This window comes from Lactuca virosa, chromosome 2, assembly GCF_052849685.1.
Source record: "Lactuca virosa cultivar CGN04683 chromosome 2, Lactuca_virosa_CGN04683_v6, whole genome shotgun sequence".
Lineage (NCBI taxonomy): Eukaryota > Viridiplantae > Streptophyta > Magnoliopsida > Asterales > Asteraceae > Lactuca > Lactuca virosa.
The window spans coordinates 279,022,548-279,028,970 of record NC_136427.1 but is presented as its reverse complement, the minus strand read 5'-3'; the positions used below and the strand labels follow the sequence as shown (position 1 = coordinate 279,028,970).

General features: G+C 33.0%; 1 pseudogene; it reads right to left on the bottom strand.

Moving 5' to 3' along the window:
• Positions 1-3,297: 3,297 nt before the first annotated feature.
• Positions 3,298-5,903, bottom strand: LOC145161179 (ABC transporter G family member 6 pseudogene; annotated as a pseudogene).
• Positions 5,904-6,423: the final 520 nt, after the last annotated feature.

The following is a 6,423-nucleotide window of genomic DNA, read 5'->3' as shown; positions in this document are numbered from 1 at the left end:
AGAGTTAGTTACCCTCAAGGGTAAAATAGTCTTTATTTATCAAAAGTAGTTATTACTATTTTGATAGTTAGAGACCGTTACTATTTAAATGTGTTTAAAGTTTAATAAAAATACATAAATTTTATTAAAATTTCCATATATATATATATAGGGAAGGATTATTTGGAAAACAAAAAAACCCTAAAAAAAACTCTAAAAATCATAAAAATGCATAAAAAAAATACTTAGAGATCACAAAACTTTTTTTTTATAGAAAAATCGCAGGTTTTTTAATAAAATCGCTGAAAAAAAATAAAAAATCAATTTTTTTTTAAATTGTTTTTTTTTTCAAAAAAAAAAATTTCAACGAATTTAAAGTAAAAACTGCGATTGTTTCATAAAAAAATTAAAAAAAAAGTTTTGTGATCTCTAAGTATTTATTTTATGCATTTTTTTGATTTTTAGGGTTTTTTGTTTTCCATAGAACCTAAACATATATATATATATATATATATATATATATATATATATATATATATATATATATATATATATATATATATATATATATATATATATGTGTGTGTGTCTCTCCACACATAAAGTTATCAAAAATATACTTTTTTTTTCTTTATTGTTCTTATATGGAAATTAAAAGATCAATCATTTATACTTGAAACACTAATTGTTTACTAATAGTCAGAAAATATTTAAGCATTAAAAAAAATAAACATTTCGTGTTTTTTAGAAGAACTCTGATTTTACTTAGCCAAAAAGAGAAACCTAAAAGGGACAGTTTAACACATACATTTAATTTGGTTTGAGAGCTGGTTTTGTGTTTTTGGAAGTAAATACAAGATGGTTTTGATTTTGAAAATGGAAATTTTAATTTGAAAAAATATCTACAAAACAAGAAAAAATAAAAAATAGCCATCGTTTGTTGCTTTACCAAGTCGCTTCTTTGTTAAGATATTGGTTTTTAATACCTCTTTTGTACAAATTAAATATGATGGTAAATATATTATGTCCAAGTTTTTGGGAGTTGGATTTACGCTGATAAATTAGCTTTTTTGTCCATTTTTTTTTTCTGAGGATGAGCATATGTACAAGTGTACAACAATTTAATGTATGTCCTGTGCAGCCAAGTGGGTAGGGTGTCGACAGGGTCTACCTTTCACCTACAAATTTATATTTTTAATCTTTTTAAATTGCCAATCTAGAAGTTTAATATTATGTTCACATTTTAAGTTAATATATAGGACAGTGAAGTATGTACTTCGATTATTTTGTTGATGTACGATTTTAAAAATAGATTTTTTTTTTCTCCCTTTTGTAGGTAAAAACATATACTTTTGACTAGTAGTTTTGAATAGATGGATTATAATTATAAATATGGTAACAAAATCAATAGAAATATATCTTTAAAAATATGATATAGTTGAGAAATGAGAAATCTGTAACTTTCATGAACATAAACCTACAGATATTTTAGACCTAGTTAGATATATCCAGCCTTGTTCATGAAGCAGCCTCATGAATGCAACAACTTGAAGGGAGATCTAATAATTCAATAAATGTAAAGTGAATTTATTTTGGGGGCCAGAACATTTCATAAAAATTGAATGTTGAAAATAAAGTTGGTGATGGGTTGGATTTTCTATATCGGAGAAGTGGGGAAGAGACCAAACAAAAAACAAACTAAGTTCATGTGTAGAAGTAAGCTTCATTGTTTTTTTTTTCTTTCCTAATTGGGTTGATTTTGTTTAAATAATAATGGATGGTAATCCATCATTTTCCGTTCTTACTTATAAGTTATAACATAATCCAAAGTTCAAATATTCATACATATATACATAAATATGTGTGTGTAATCTATTGGGTGTTTATGTTTTGAAGATGAAATTTGTTGTCTTTTTGTCGCATCTTGAGTTCATCAAATCATTTCAAATGATAGCTCTAAAGATTACTTTGATATATTGGTGTAAATAACTTTTAAAAATAAATAAGTTAAACGATAATTAACAAGTATCCTACAAATCTTATAAGAAAAATGGTTCATGAAATACACGTTGTTTGTACTGGAACATATGTTCACTACAAAAGTAATGTACATAACTTTGGGCGACTTTGATTTGTAAGAATTCAGTGGGATAAGATGGAATGGAGTTCAATATTATTCCTTTTAACACAAATTTCATGTCATGTTTGATTTAATAATCTCAAGAAATCAAATTACGCCTCTTGAAAAATTTGGCATTTAGGGTATTTGATAATTGATTATTAAAAACTGTTCCCGTATAAGAAAAAAAAAATACGATGATATATATATATATATATATATATATATATATATATATATATATATATATATATATATATATATATATTATGTACTATGTAGAAAATTGGTTTTCCACAGGACCAGCTTGAAGCAAGTTGGCATATTTGAAAAGAAGCTTCGTGTTCATTTGAAAAATCTTAGACGGTGAAATGTGGCATTAATGTGACACGTAAAATTAATTGTGTGACATTATTTGTTAGAATGACATTGAAGTTAACATATTGATGGTATAGTTAAGATATTGATATATCAACCAGAGCATGTGATTTTTATATGAATTTTTGGTTTACTTCTTGTCGTTTTCATGATATCTATAAATAAATCTTATGGTTTGTGACTTTGTGTTAGTGTTACTATATGATAATTATTTTAAGAAATGATAGGAAACAAACATATGATAATACCTAATTGAAGGTTAAAAAATCAAAAATTGGGCAAGAAGAGGGTAGATAGATGAAGTAATAAGAGTAATAATTTTAGGTACCCAATTCGTCACCAAACTTTTATATATTTACTTTACTTGAATACTTGTCTCCCTGGCTTTTAATTTAATTTTGCAAGCTCACCCATTTATCATTTATGAGGAATACCTAAAGTTTATATTTATATACGAACCTTCAACTCCCCCCGTCCCACCCTATCCAACCCCATTAATTATGCTCACGTTCTTTTTCCTTTTTATGGTTTAATACTTTAATGCTTTTCGCTTTGAAAGTCAATATAACTTTATGTTCAATAATTTAACACGTAAACACTTGATATCTAGTGGATAAATATTCATCAATCAATATATTATGTTGTTAAGAAAAAAAAAAACTAATGGAAATATTTTAGGCTAAACTAAACATTGGTTTTAATATAAAATTTTTAATTCTACTGAAGACATACATCATTTCCTTATATCATTTAACTTATTTATTTTTATATTTCAACTGTCTTTGTTTTTACAAGAAAAAGAAAATCAAATAAAAGTACAATAATCTTCGAATGTTTCAACCAAACGAATTTAATTCTGTAAAACGAGCTATTTAGCTAAATAATAATAATACAATTTTTTATTTTTTTTTTAATAAAACTTAAGTTGTTATTTTTTTTCCTTCCCGCCAAACTAAAAAACTTACACAATAGTACCCCCAAGATTATGTAGTTTACACTCTACCGCCTTTTGTTCTTGCTTCCGATCAACAAGCAGAAGTAGAACAATATTCGGAAGAAGAAGCCCCATGCGATGGTGATCCAGAGGCACTCCCACTTGGTCAGATCATTGACGCCTTGCTGCTGCAGTATGTCGGAACCGGTGGTCAGACATGATCCGGCGGTGATGTTCACCCCTAATGTTTGGCTCATGCTTTGTAACAGCCTCAATTTGGTGGCTTCATCGGCTATGCCAAGAGGGCTGCCGTCGAAGATCTGAGTTCCTCGAACGAAACATCTTAATGGGTCTTGGAATTCGTTGTGTAAAACTGCTTCGTATGGATATTTGACCAAAGAAATATAGTGAAACCATATCCAGTAATCGGGAATTCGATCACGATTGATGAAGAAGCCACTGAACAGGAGGTAGTAAGCGAGAATTGCGACGACAATCACGTACCCGATCATAACATGTGGGATAACGCCGGAGAGAAATGTCACGAACGAGCTTCCGGCCCAAAACGAGGCCAAGATTATGGCGAAGTAGAACAAGAAGCCTTTACCTCCGCCGGCGAGTCCGACAGCCCAAAATGTGATTACTGCGAATGCCAAGGAGAGGAAAATGAGAGTTGGGATCGCTACGAGTGAAGAAGAGAGGACGTAGGAAGAACGTCTGTAAGCATTGTAAGCGGTTTCTCTCATGAAAATGAAACGTTCATGGAGGAAAACAGGTAATGCGTCTGCACAAGTGTAGAACGTTGTCGACATGGCAAAAGCGAAGAATCCGAGTCGTTCACGAACGCCTCTCGGAGAATCATCCAGCTTCCAAAACACGGTGGCGAGTATAAAACCAGTCACCACAACTGCACCCAACCTGGTAATGAATAGTTCCGGCGTTCTCCATTGATTTTTGAAAGCCCGCCTTGACAAAACCATCATCTCCGTCCATATTGGATTTGCAAAGGTAGGGACCATGGAGCTTCTGTTAGGGTCGCTGGTGGCTCCGGAGACTAATTTGCCGCGTGATATACTCGCACTTATCGCTTCTGTAAGCGATAAGCCATGTGTCGGAGTTTCGTTGCCGGTGGTTTGGGTGTGTCGGGATCGCTTCAGGAGTTGCCAAGATTTGTTGAATTCGACTAGGCTTTTTGTTCCTCCAGGAGAACCTTCGAGATCTCTGATCAAATCGAGGGCAAATTCCGTACGATTTTCTTTCTCCGGAATTGGATGGCCAAAATCGGCGAAGAAGGAAAGGAGATTTGCCGGCGAGCCACTGTAAACAGTCTGTCCACGAGACAGAAACAATAGCCGGTCGAGTAACCCGAGAAGCCGGTAACTTGGCTGGTGTACGGACATTATGACGATGCTTCCGGTTTGTGCAATACGTTGCAGCACCTTGACTACCATGTAAGCACTGGTGGAGTCGAGGCCGGACGTTGGCTCATCCAGAAACAGGAGAATAGGATCGTGAATGATATCAGCTCCGATGGAAACACGTCGTCGTTCTCCGCCTGAGACTCCTCTGTGTCCTTCGTCACCGATGATTGTTTTGGCGGCGTTTCGGAGCCCTAACTGATCAATTAGGGCTTGAACTCTAAGCTTCTTCTTTGTTTTTGATAGCGACCGAGGGAGGCGGAACTCGGCAGCGTACATCAACGTTTCTTCCACGGTTAACATCGGAAATAACAGATCGTCTTGCATGACATAAGCTGAGATCACCTTTAGCAATCTGGATTCTAATTGATCTCCATTCAAAGTTATGTTACCTTTCAAACTTCCTTTGGAGATTCGATTCGCCAAAGCATCAATCAAAGTAGATTTCCCAGATCCACTAGCTCCAAGCACCGCCAGTATCTCGCCGTCCCTCGCTTGACCAGAAATTTCATTCAACAAAATCTTACTCCTCGAAACCAGCTTCTCTCCTCCAACTGGTTCCGCCGCCATCGCCGGAAGAGCGGCTGGCCTATTCCGACCCCCGAGAACAGCAGGAATCCCGAATTTGCTCGGTACCTTCACGCTATAGGTCAGATTACTGAAGGCCAAAACAAACGGCAACGGCTGAGGTTCGTTGCTCATTTGGTTCATTTCCAAAACACGATGACCTGTCGTCTCATCACCATTTACTTCATTAACATACTTCAAAAGCTCCCCAAGAGTCGGAGAGGCCGGCGCTAACCCGGACGTCTCCGGAATGTCCTCCACCCCAATACGAGCAGACATCTTTCCACTGGAAATTAAACGCTAATAATGCTAACACCAACGTAGATTTTTATATGTGCATAAATAGAATACAGACAGTATCATATATAAACCATCCGTTGATGCTGATTCTTTCCTGCGAAACGTCGTCGTTATTCTACAACAGATGATATATCGGTCTACAAGAGCAAAAATTATACCTTCTGCTTATTAAAACACTCTCAATGCATCATTGAAGCTGAACTTGTTTGTATATATATACACATATATAAATAGATAGGCAAAAGCTATTAATGGCGTGTTTGTTATATATATATATATATATATATATATATATATATATATATATATATATATTCTAATAAATGAATAATTTCAATCTCATGCCACATGTTTTATATATATATATATATATATATATATATATATATATATATATATATATATTTTTGACATATGTCACTCTAATAGAACTATTCATTAATATCATGCCACATGTTAAAGAGATATATTAAGCAACACTTCAAAATTCAAATTTATTTTTTCTAATTATATGTTAACTTTGAAGTTATAATAACTTTAAAAATTTTATATATCTTATAATTAATGATTTATTTAAACTAATTGATAAATAATTTATTAATTTTTACTATGAAAATTTAATTTATTTTGTAACCGTGGTTCCCACGGGTTATAAACTACTATGTATATAAAAGATTAGGTTTAATCTCCTATTGGCAAGTGTCATACAATTAGAATTCCTGATTAAT